General features: G+C 41.8%; 1 protein-coding gene across 1 annotated transcript in view; it reads left to right on the top strand.

The window, feature by feature from the left end:
• The first annotated feature begins 2,149 nt into the window (after positions 1-2,149).
• LOC106590184 (uncharacterized) overlaps positions 2,150-13,332 on the top strand; it is a 65,619-nt gene continuing 54,436 nt past the window's right edge. The window contains exon 1 of the mRNA XM_082970701.1: positions 2,150-2,378. The gene's annotated coding sequence lies outside the window, so the exon portion shown is untranslated. The remainder of the gene's footprint in view (positions 2,379-13,332) is intronic.

Raw genomic sequence — 13,332 nt, 5'->3', positions numbered from 1 at the left:
TAGCCACGTAAAGACTGATATTTTTTAATAATCTGCTAAACCGTTACAATTATAACTGGCTATACTTATTTCAGCCCTTACCATAACTAGATACTATTCTCAGTCTAAATTCACCATAATTAGTGCGTGTAATCAGAGGTACTATGACCATCAAAATTAGAGCATTCAAATGTCTGATATTTCGAATTCAAGAAATAGGTTCTAGCAATATCTGTTTTATTCCCTTGCCTGTGAGCCAGTGCCACAGATGTTAGAAAATTGAGACAAGATATGTGTGTAGTAAAATTGAGTAGGTTGATATGTATGATATTGGATGTGATTTTGTGAGAGTGTGTACGATGTCTGTATAAGAGTAAGACTATAATGTGTGCTGTCCAAATAAATAAGAACTCTCCCAACTTGCATGGTTGAGATGTCTATGTGTGTAACGTAGTGTGTATAGCCTTAATATTCATGAGGATAATTGTAATCCATATCCTATCACCGTCATAGTAGCATCATAATTACCTTTAACATCATTGAAAAACACATCCCAGCATTTCCATACCAATTGACGTTTCACATGATCATGAAAGAGACCTTGCATTACTATAGAGACGGCTTCACTACAGTACAAATGTATTCCGTACAATATGTTATTATTCCCCAATGCCCCTATTCTAATATCTTCTCCTTGCTTGTTGTAAACATATATAAACTTGTAGACAAATACATAAAAAAGATAGACAAACGAGAAACATATTAAATTATGAGACAGTTCTCGACAATAGAGAGAGAGTGAGAAGAGAGAGTGAGAGAAGAGAGCGAGATCCGGTGTGTGTGTATGTATAAGTCCGTATGTGTAAGCGAGCATGTAATTGATTGAGTATGTGTGTGTTCATATCCACTTCATAGTGTTCAGATATTTTGACAGTTCCCATACTTTTTTTTTTCATAACCTGAAGTCCCTGTAGAATTTAGTACAGCAATGGTGTTATGGAGCTGTCTCGGAATAGCTGTCCATCTATAAAGAGTTTGTCCACAATGAGAAAGGCACGCTTACCTTTCTCCCCCCGGTTTTCGACCGGATACAGTCTCTTACGACGTTCATTTATCTCCCTTGGAAATTGGTCATTGAGACCGAATTTCATCCCTTTAAGCTCCCTTCCCCTGCTTTTGATCAGCTCCTTTTGTTGGTAGTGTTCAAATTTTGCGATGATCGGTCGGGGACCCTTGGTCTTGTCGCTCCGAGTTCCAATCCACGCAAAAAAATGAAACACAAACTTGCAGTCCCAGCCGTAAAGGCTAACTGCCTCGTGCAATCCTTAGCAACAAAACTTTAGTTCTTAGATTTGTTTGTCTTGGATTTGTTTTACATTGGCTGCCCTTCCTTTCTGGGCCTAAACCCAAACACTGAAGAAATTGTCTACATTAAAGAATTTCATTTTGGCCATAAAACTGCTGTCATATGTAGGAATGAATAGAAATATTTGATACAATTTGACATTTTGGAGGTTTTTTTACACCTTAAAGATACCTTATGGGTAATACCACATATGGACAGATTGGTATAAGATACAGTATCTGCTCTGTTGTCAGGGCACATGTTGACAAGATGCTGGGGAATCACTTGAGGGGAATATTGACCAGCTGAGCATTTTTGAAGTCACCTCAGTGTAGCTCAATAAACAAACTAGGCGTTTTGTTATATTTCAGTCTTCTGTGATGTATATAATGTGTAATATTGGGTTGCAAACTTACATTTCAACTCTACCATACATGGTACATATGTATTTAATTTAAGCCCATAACCATGTGTGTGATGTGTATACTTTTGTCTCAAAGTAGATTTGTTTCAGAATACCAAGAACCGCTCTGTGTGGACCCCTATTTAAGCCACAGGTTAATGGGACAATTCATGTTTATCCGCAGGGGCTCTTGGAAACCTAGCCCCTAATCTGAGTCGGGACCAAAAAGCTGTGCCTGTTGTTGCAGCAATATGTCCTCATTAAAATTCCGCGGCTGTACTCACGCCACGAAAATCCAACAGTCCTTTAGTACCTTGTGCACCCACACAGTAGCCTAATCACATATGATGCGCCTCATATTTGTGAAGCCTGTTACCTCCACCAAGTGGTTATTTGCTAGCGTTGTCAGGTCCAAGGATTTCAGTGGAGGCATCCCCGCCATCCTATTGTGTTGAAAAAACGGAATGGCTCCTCCCGGGCAGCAGCATAGAGCTCCCTCGGATTGAACATGGAGCTCATGTGACTTTCTGGTTTGGAACCAAACACGTGCGTGCGGCTTGTGTGACCGGAGTGGTGACACAGCGGCTTTTTGAGATTCATTTGACTGGGATACGCGGAGTACCCGACGTACCGACGCACCTTGTGTAATAGGTAAGCGGAATCATTTGTATGGCCCCTAGGCTATTATTTGCTCAAATTGTAACATGTTTCGTGCATTCGTGAGTCGATAGTCGATATATGCATCACTGGGTTACTAACCTCGTGTTTAGATGTAGCTACTCTGGCGTTTGTTGTTACATTGTTACAACCGCGGTACAGTTATTTTCGCGCGCGTAGCCTATGTGAGCGCGATTGTCTGCGACTCTTGAATGTTTTCAGGAGACTCTCTCTCTATGGGAGTAATGATATCAATAGGCCTCCGGGCTACTCGGGCAACTCTGTCAAATCAATGAATAACCCATTCCTCAGCTATTAATTACAGTTCACGGTTGTGAGAGCCAGGGGAACACATTACCCGAGTCATGGTTTAGAAACAAAGACGCTCAATAGCTGGCTAAAAGACTAATTGTTGAGTTACTGTATCTGACTGGTGGTGTTGCCTCGGTGTAAATCGGTTCTATTTCTAGAAGACTGTTGCAGCACTTGGCCTGTGGGATGACAAACCTGATGTTCTACAGTAGGACAATTATTGGGGACAGATACTGTAAAAGTATTGTACATTCCTGTTAAAAAGGATGCAGAGCAAACAATTGTGGGTACATTTCCACCATCATCAAATGCAACCGAACCATTTTATGTCGTATCATTGGAATTTCTTAGCCAAGTTAGGGATTCATCCATGCATGTGGAGACTTTGTGAGGTGGGGGCACATGGACGTTTTCGTGATTGACCCTGAACTAATGACCAACCGGTGTTCTCCAGTAGACACTGAATGCCTGACCTAAAACCCAACAGGAGTGGTGATAACCTACAGTAAGCTCTAGAAATATCGGGACAGTGCCTCTTTTTGTTGTTTTGGCTGAGTACTCCGGCACTTGGGATTTGAAATAATACAATGACTATGAGGTTAAAGTGCCGACTGTCAGCTTTAATTTCAGGGTATTTTCACCCATATTGGGTGAACGTTTAGAAATTACAGCATTTTTTTTATACATAGTCAACCCATTTTAGGGGACCAAAGGTATTGGGACAAATTCATTTATCTGTATTAAAATAGTAAAAAATTACATATTTGGTCCCATATTCATGGCATGCAATGACTACATCAAGATTGTGACTACACATTTGTTAGATGATGCATTTGCTGTTTGTTTTACTTGCGTTTCAGATTATTTTGTGCCCAAAAGAAATGAATGGTAAATAATGTATCTCTATTGGGCACAAAATAATCGGAAACACAACCAAAACAAACAGCAAATGCATCCAACAAATGTATAGTAACAAGCTTGATGTAGTCATTGCGTGCTTTGAATATGGGACCAAATACATAACTTTTTACTGCTTTAATACACATAAGTGAATTTGTCCCCATACCTTTGGTCCCCTAAAATGGGGGGGACTAAATTTGTCACTGTCCACTTTTGGAGCTCACTGTAGGTCATGTTTACTGAACCCTGAACCATATTCATCGTAACAATTAACACTTCATCTAACCTCGTCCCTAGGCTATTGCATTTGGGCGGAAGTGTCTGGGAACGAGAGTACACTTCATCAAACAGACTGTTTTACCACTTGACCGCTAGTCACATGTCGTAACCCATCCATTGTTGTTGTAGCTGACTGGTTATAGAATGTATTATTCATGAAAACTACTGTGTATGTGAAACTGACAAGCTGAGAAACCATTGAGAAGGAAGACACGGCAGAGACGGCAAGTACAGTTTTCTTCCATTAAAGGGTAAATTCCCGCAGGACCGATGGAAGTGCAATATAAGCGGCACTCTCTTAAACAGTAAGGCGATTATCTTCTCCCTCACTTTGAAGACCGTTTTAGCTGGAAACCTCGGCTTTGTTTCCTCAGCAACAGTGAGGTAGTAAATTGTGTAGTTGGTAAGTGCGTGTTAATTGAACCTGCTGGTCACTCTTACCATTGTGATTGGAATGTTGGTCCCCAGTTCTCCCCCCCCCCCCCCCCCCCTCTTTGTTCTGTGGATAATCCTCCACTGCTGTGTGCGGGGGAAGGGGCGGGGTCATTAAGGGGCGTTGACATCTGTAGCTGACAGCTTCCTTGGGGTCCATTTGACATGCTGTATGTGGAGCTCAGAGACGGGTTAGTGAAATACATGAAGGACGCATCCAATCCAAGGGACTAAGTAAACAAACTAACCCGCAGGATTGCAGTCTCTTTCGAATTTAGATTGTCTGTCACCCTTGATGAGTTAGCTATGTGAATTTGTCAAGTCAAAATGAACTGTTTTAATGCTGATCCAGGTTGCCCAAGATAAAGACCAAATGCTGTCATTGTTTACCATGACAACGAACTAGAACCAAAATGTTGTGACTGGCTTTTATTCAATCCCAATGTTATGGTGTCCTAACTGGAGGAGTGACATGTAGAGGACATGAACCATTCCTTCTGGGAGATTAATGGGTTATCCCGGTCCAATCCCCCATGATCCTTTCTGATTTGCTTGTACCGGAGTGATGGAGGGCAGACCTGGGAAAGTGTATCGACTGTCTGATATTGACAGCAACTGCCTCCCAATTTCTAGACCTATCTGTCTTCTCTCATCTAAAGGAGCGTCAGGGGACCAGTGGTTGGACATCCTGTGGTCTTATCAACATTGTCAGGAAAAGTCTGCTTCGGCAGTAGAAAACACCCGGAAAGTATCTACTTTCCCATCCAAAACATCAGGCCCACTCAAACAAACTTATCAGGGATGGTTCAGGAAAAGGGAAAATCTGGTGTCTGGCTCTGGGTTGTTGAGAAATACGGTAGTAGTGAAGCTCTGTGTTTGCAAGACCGTGTGAAAGTGTTGGAATGTAGGCTAGTCAGGGCATCAGACTACATAACAGTCCCACAAGAGCCCCCATGACTGGCGGAGCATGGTACGACTGGGCCTTACAGCATGAGGTGGAATTCACCCCTCTGAGTAAATATGGCCCCCACAAACTATACATGCTCAGGGTAGACTTAGAACTCACTACCTTTAGTGCTGACAAAAGCACCATGCTGGAAAAACAGGATTTCATAGAACAACAGAGGGAAGGAAAAACAGCCACCTGCTTCTCCTTTCCTCCATTTTCTAAATGTCACACAGCATTAGCGACTAGCGATGCGCTTTCAGACTCGGCTGCCTTAGAAATGAGTTTCGTTTAAGCCGAAAGAGTTGAGGGTTCACACACAGGAACCGCAGGAGTTGGTGACACTGTTTGTTTGGAACAGCAAAAGCGCTCTATTCGAACCAGGAAGAAAAGTACATTTCCCCCGTAGCCACTTATGATCCTATCAGCTAGCGAGCGCTCCCATAGGAGATGGAGGAGCGTTGGCCAGCCAAGCAGAACGGTTAGCCTCGCAAAAAAATGGCTCTCAATGGTGGTGACATTTCAAAAGCCATTATACTGTATAGAGACCAGTATCAGACTGAGGTCTGTCTGTGCATTGGGGGGTATCAGAGTGAACAGTGATATACCAACCACCGGACGCTTTAGGAACACAAAAGGCCAGGCCAGTGCTAGCAGAGGCCCCAGCTGTACAATCACATCAGCAACTACAGGAAAAGCAGTGGTAATAGATAAGTAGCCATTATGTTGATTAAAGGGCCCGATGGGCACAGGGAGATAAGAGCGCAGGCAGCAGCCGGCCAAGCATGAAGACGACGTGTTTACATTGGGAATTCCTTACATTCCTTGGCTGCAGCCACGTCGATACGATTCTACACCTCCACCCACTGAAGCACGGGTCGTTCATCCCCTGTGCCAATGGGGTCCCCCAAGGGGAAGGGGTAGGGTCCTCTCCGGGCAACTTCTATGTGACGACACGCTGGTCTAATGATCCTCCCTAACTTCCAATGGAAGCTCGGCTAAGTCATCTTGCAAAAGCACCCCTGGGTTAGTCAATATCTTGTTCATATGGTTTCAGTCTCTAAGGAAGTATCAGCAGCAGGTTGAAGCGATTGTGCCTTTAATTCATCATACATCCTGTTTACTGTTTTTCAGCATTGGCTGATCTTACTCTCCACAAAACACAAAAAACAAGAGCTGGCTTAGATATTTAACCTGCTTATGTCAAACTCCCAGATGATCCCCAGTCCCTCTGGAGACTAAGGACCAGTAATTCCCAGTGGATTTCAACAGGTTTGGATGGTTATCTCAAAGAGCTGCACTCAAGCCTATAAGACTATTGGCCAAGACAGCCAACAGATACTGTATATTTTCTAATCTAGCCTACATAAGGACTTTCAAAGCTACAGTCCTTAGTTACATAATTTTTTGTTATTATATACAGTGCATTCGGAAAGTATTCCCTTCTTCCACATTTTGTTACATTACAGCCTTATTCTAAAATTTATGAAATTATGTTTTCCTCATCAATCTACACACAATACCCCATAATGACAAAGTGAAAACAGGTTTATATACATTTTTTAAAATGTATAAAAATAAATGAAATACCTTATTTACATAAGTATTTAGACTCTTTGCTATGAGACTCAAAATTGAGCTCAGGTGCATCCTCTTTCCATTGATCATCCTTGAGATGTTTGTACAACTTGGAGTCCACCTGTGGTAAATTAAATTGATTGGACATGATTTGGAAAGGCACACACCTGTCTATATAAGATCCCACAGTTGACAGTGCATGTCAGAGCAAAAACCAAGCCATGAGGTCGAAGGAATTATCTGTAGAGCTCCGAGACAGGGTTGTGTTGAGGCACAGATCTGGGGAAGAGTACCAAAAAATGTCTGCAGCATTGAAGGTCCCCAAGAACACAGTGACTTCCATCATTCTTAAATGGAAGAAGGTTGGAACCACCAAGACTCTTCGTAGAGCTGTCCGCCTGGCCATGCTGAGCAATCGGGGGAGAAGGGCCTTAGTCAGGGAAGTAACCAAGAACCGATAGTCACTCTGACAGAGCTCCAGAGTTCCTCTGTTGAGATGGGAGAACCTTCCAGAAGGACAACCATCTCTGCAGCACTCCACCAATTAGGCCTTTATGGTGGAGTGGCCAGACGGAAGCCACTCCTCAGTAAAAGCACATGACAGCCTGCTTGGAGTTTGTCAAAAGGCACCTAAAGGACTCTCAGACCACGAGAAACAAGATTCTCTGAACTCTTTGGCCTGAATGCCAAGCGTCATGTCTGGAGGAAACCTGGCACCATCCCTACGGTGAAGCATGGTGATGGCAGCATCATGACGTGGGGTTGTTTTTCAGCAGCAGGAACTTGGAGACCAGTCAGGATCAAGGGAAAGATGAACGGAGCAAAGTACAGAGAGATCCTTGATGAAACCCTTCTCCAGAGCGCACTCAGAACCTCAGACTGGGGCGACGGTTCACCTTCCAACAGGACAACGACCCTAAGCACACAGCCAAGACAATGCAGGAGTAGCTTCGGAACAAGTCTCTGAATTTCCTTGAGTGGCCCAGCCAGAGTGCTCCGCATCCAACCTGACAGAGCTTGAGAGGATCTGCAGAGAAGAATGGGAGAAACTGCCCAAATACAGATGTGCCAAGCTTGTAGCATCATACCCAAGAAGACTCGAGGCTGTAATCACAAAGGTGCTTCAACAAAGTACTGAGTAAAGGGTCTGAATACTTATGTAAATGTGATCTGTTTTTTACTTAATACATTTGCAAACATTTCTAAATTTGAGCTTTTTTATTATGGGGTATTGTGTGTAGATTGTTGATGGGGAAAAACAATTTCGTTTTTCACAATTGTTAACACACGTTTGCTGAAACTACATTTAAATTTTTTTTATTTTTATTTCACCTTTATTTAACCAGGTAGGCAAGTTGAGAACAAGTTCTCATTTACAACTGCGACCTGGCCAAGATAAAGCAAAGCAGTTCGACACATACAAATTGCAAAATATACTTAACTATCAAAAGTAAAATTATAAATAATTTCAAATTGCTTATATTAAGCAAACCAGAGAGCATCATTTAAAAAAATATATTATTTACGGATAGCCAGGGGCACATTGACATAATTTACAAACAAAGCATTTGTGTTTAGTGAGTCCATCAGATCAGAGACAGCAGGGATGACCAGGGATGTTCTCTTGACAAGTATGTGAATTGGCCCTTTTTCCTGTCCTGCTAAGCATTCAACATGTAACAAGTACTTTTGAGTGTCAGGGAAAATGTATGGAGTAAGAAGTACATTACTTTCTTTAGGAAATAGAAGTTGTCAAAAATAAATGGTAAAGTACAGATTCCCAAATAAACTACTTAAGTAGTACTTTAAAGTATTTTTACTTAATTGTTTTACACCACTGCAAAATCAGTCATGTCTATTGTTTTGGTCCGGCCACAGATTTTCATCACAGGCGATATTCTCCTTGGCCAGACAGTTTGGAAAATAGCTTCTGGCATGACGCATCCACCCCTGACAGGACTCTGCTGGAATGGCACCACAGGCCTCCATTGCCTGGAGAAGGGCCATACGTTCATGGGGTTTGCGATCATACACCTTCCTCCGCCATGCTGAAAACAACTCCTCAATGGGGTTGAGAAATGGGGAATATGGTGGGCGATAGAAACTTGTAAACCTGGGATGGTCATGGAACCTGTTGCGGACCTGAGCAGCCCGATGGAAACTCACGTTGTCCCAAATTAGAACATGCATTTGCTGTTCAGGATCACCTGGCCCTCTCTGCTCTGGCTGAAAAAGATTCATTTAAGCTGTTCAGGAAATTAAGGAGATGGGCATTGTTGTATGGTCCAAGGGTGGCATGGCGGTGGAGGACCCCATTGTGGCTCATAGCTGCACATACGGTGACATTTACCCCACGCTGGCCAGGTACCTCAATGATAGCGCGTTGACCAATGATGTTCCTTCCTCTCCTCCTCATTTTCACTTAATTGAATCCAGCCTCATCTGTGAATATGACTTCTTGGGGGATGGGACTTGTATCAAACTCCATGATTCTCTGAAATGACAGTAAATACTTTAATTGCTGTATAGTAAAGTTCACTGGCAACATCAATGAGTCTCTAATGTTTTATACGTGTAATGCTAGTATATTACTTACTTGCACATATTCGTACCGTTTATCCTTCACTCTTTGGGAATTCCCTTTAAATGGGACTCTAGATGTGCTTCATCCGGAGATGGTTTTTAAGGATGCGGGCTATGGTTGATAAGTTCACTCTGATGTTATGGAAGATGGCATAGTTTTCAATAGTGTGTTGTTGGATTTCCCCACAGTATTATGGAATTATTTTCAACTACCATTTGCGCAATGACAGCCTCCTGTTCATCTGTAAACAGACACGTTCTACCACAAAGTGGGGGTCGTCATTCAGTTCTACAAAAACAAAATAGCATACAGTTCAGTAAACGCTACAGTAATACAGTATACAAGATAAACATGTTACAAAGTAGTATTGCTCTCAATTTTAATACATACAGTAATACATTAAACATTTACTTTGTTTCCCCTTACAGTATGTGTTGGAATCTACGGTCTTTACTGTGCTTTGTTGTTCTACTGTCAAGTAGTAAAAGTAGTAGAGAGGTCCAATGTATGCAGTACATACAGTTGAAGTGGGAAGTTTACATACACTTAGGTTGGAATCATTAAAACTTGTTTTTCAACCACTTCACAAATTTCTTGTTATCAAACTATAGTTTTGCCCAGTCGGTTAGGACATCTACCTTGTGCATGACTCAAGTAATTCTTCCAACAATTGTTTACAGAGATTATTTCACTTATAATTCACTGTATCACAATTCCAGTGGCTCAGAAGTTAACATACACTAAGTTGACTGTGCCTTTAAACAGCTTGGAAAATTCCAGAAAATGATGTCATGGCTTTAGAAGCTTCTGATAGGCTAATTGACATAATTTGAGTCAATTGGAGGTGTACCTGTGGATGTATTTCAAGGTCTACCTTCAAACTCAGTGCCTCTTTGCTTGACATCATGGGAAAATCAAAAGAAATCAGCCAAGACCTCAGAAAACAAATTGTAGACCTCCACAAGTTTGGTTCATCCTTGGGAGCAATTTCCAAATGCCTGAAGGTACCACGCTCATCTGTACAAACAATAGTGCGCAAGTATAAACACCATGGGACCACGCAGCCGTCATACCGCTCAGCAAGGAGACGTGTTCTGTCTCCTAGTGACGAACGTACTTTGGTGCGAAAAGTGCAAATCACAAAGTACCTTGTGAAGATGCTGTAGGAAACAGGTACAAAAGTATCTACAGTAAAACGAGTCCTATATCGACATAACCAGAAAGGCCTCTCAGCAAGGAAGAAGCCACTGCTCCAAAACCGCCATAAAAAAAGCCAGACTACGGTTTGCAACTGCACATGGGGACAAAGATTGTACTTTTTGGAGAAATGTCCTCTGGTCTGATGAAACAAAAATAGAACTGTTTGGTCATTATGACCATCATTATGTTTGGAGGAAAATGGGGGAGGCTTGCAAGCCGAAGAACACCATCCCAACCGTGAAGCACGGGGGTGGCAGCATCATGTTGTGGGGGTGCTTTGCAGGAGGGACTGGTGCACTTCACAAAATAGATGGCATCATGAGGATGGAAAATGATGTGGATATATTGAAGCAACATCTCAAGACATCAGTCAGGAAGTTAAAGCTTGGTCGCAAATGGGTTTTCCAAATGGACAATGACCCCAAGCATACTTCCAAAGTTGTGGCAAATGGCTTAAGGACAACAAAGTCAAGGTATTGGAGTGGCCATCACAAAGCCCTGACCTCAATCCTATAGAAAATATGTGGGCAGAACTGAAAAAGCATGTTCGAGCAAGGAGGCCTACAAACCTGACTCAGTTACACCAGCTCTGTCAGGAGGAATGGGCCAAAATTCACCCAACGTATTGTGGGAAGCTTGTGGAAGGCTACTCGAAACATTTGACCCAAGTTAAACAATTTAAAGGCAATGCTACCAAATACTAATTGAGTGTATGTAAACCTCTGACTCGCTGGGAATGTGATGAAAGAAATAAAAGCTGAAATAAGTCACTCTACTCTTATTCTGACATTTCACATTCTTAAAATAAAGTGGTGATCCTAGGATTAAATGTCAGGAATTGTGAAAAACTGAGTTGAAATGTATTTGTTAAATGTATTTGGCTAAGGTGTATGTAAACTTCAGACTTCAACTGTACTTTTTCTCATTTTGGATTGTCAGGATGCTTCGGTGAAGCAGCTCAGATTGGGCTGCACTCTCTGCCCAGCCTCTCTCAAGGTCAAACCATGGTTGATCACATGGTCCACCACAGTTGCCTGAATTTCATCAGAGATTACTCTCCTTGCTCCACCTCTACCTCAACCTCAACCTTTCTCTGCCATGTTTGCTTCCATTGTTTTCCAAACACAGGAGTACTCACCTGTGGCCTTTTTATCCATACCAAAGGTTTGATTGCAAAGTGAACATTTACGCAATTAGTGTTTGCACATGTGAAAGTGATTAATTGGTAATTGAGCTTAGCTTGTTATTAAACAGTGTTGCTTTTCATTTGCACACAAGATATTTTAGTTGTGAAGGTAGTCGCCAAAGGTAGAGAATTGTGTGTTGTGTTTTGCGAAACGTTTGTTATAGAATTGCAATCTGAGTGTAAAGCAAAACATATGCCAGTGGTATTGCAGATTTGGTGTATGGTTCTGCTAAATGAGTTACTGGTTTGGGTCATTGTGCCTCATGGGCCAGATTTAGTTTGTAAACAATTAGGAAAACTTTAATCCGTTTTAGAATAAGGCTGTAATGTAACATGTGGAAAAAGTCGAAAGGGTCTAAATACTTTCCTAATGCACTATATACCCATTGATTCTTGAAGAATATAACTTTTGAATGCCCCATGAGCTTATTTCAACAGTCGTACCACATCAGAACTCAAAATATAAGCTTTTTTTACTCCACTGTTTGTAAACTATGTAAATGTAAACAAACAATGCATAGTTAAAACTATAATTTTGACATGATGGATGGTGATTCCTTGCATCAATAGCTCTGTCTATGAGTTTGAGTGTGGTTGTATTTCTCCAGGCCCATCCCTCAGCCTTTTATCGAAACAATCGTGGTGACCGCTTTGTTATTGTTTCAATTTAGGTCGTTATTTAGCTCATTTTCAGATTGTCCTGAAATAGTCATGGCCCTTCTTTCTGTTGTCTTCTTCAATGATCATAGAGATCATTGTTTTTGCGGATCACGTGGACACAATTTGAGTCCAATTTGGTTATTGGAATTTGGCATTCCAGGACATATTGCTAAATCCCCTCAGGGTTAAGGGGTGCACAAATCTCTGGTACCCTTTGTACAAGGAAGTCATAAGGCTGGGCTTAACACTAGACTTCATCCCCCAGTTGTCTGAATTTTTCACCAGCTCAGTCTTTGTCACCCAGTTCATTGTTAGTTTGACAGGTGTTGCATATTTTCTCTTAGAAACTGTAGACTGTTTTTTTAACCATAGATTCACTACTCAGCTTGAAGAGTTGATACCAAGCTTTGAAGTCAACCTGGTCTCAAAGCATTTCGTATTATTATAGCTGGCTAATGTTAGCTAGGTTAGGGTTAGGCTTAAGGGTTAAGGTTAGGGGAAGGGTTAGCTAGCATGCTAAGTAGTTGCAAAGTAGCTAAAAAGTAAGTCGTTGAAAAGTTGCTAATTAGCTAAAATTGTCCGTGATGAGATTAGAACTTCCAGCCTTTGGGTTGCTAGACGTTCGTGTTATACACCCACCCATCCACCTCAACCAATGTTTTTGCCTTAAGTAACCATCTGTTTTATATAACCATACTAAACGTAACATATCGTACTAATTTGAGTGTCCCGGATTTACGTTTACTATGTTCCGTCTGAGACAGCTTCTCATGGTCAGTAATGGTCAATAATGGCTACCTAAGTGTGAAAAGTGAAACGTAAAGACATTTGGAGGCGTTTGTGAGTGAAGGCACAGCGAGGGCTCGTGTTC

The sequence above is a fragment of the Salmo salar genome, chromosome 29, assembly GCF_965601325.2.
Source record: "Salmo salar chromosome 29, fSalSal1, whole genome shotgun sequence".
Classification (NCBI taxonomy): domain Eukaryota; kingdom Metazoa; phylum Chordata; class Actinopteri; order Salmoniformes; family Salmonidae; genus Salmo; species Salmo salar.
The sequence above is the reverse complement of the archived record's forward strand: the minus strand, read 5'-3'. Positions and strand labels throughout refer to the sequence as shown.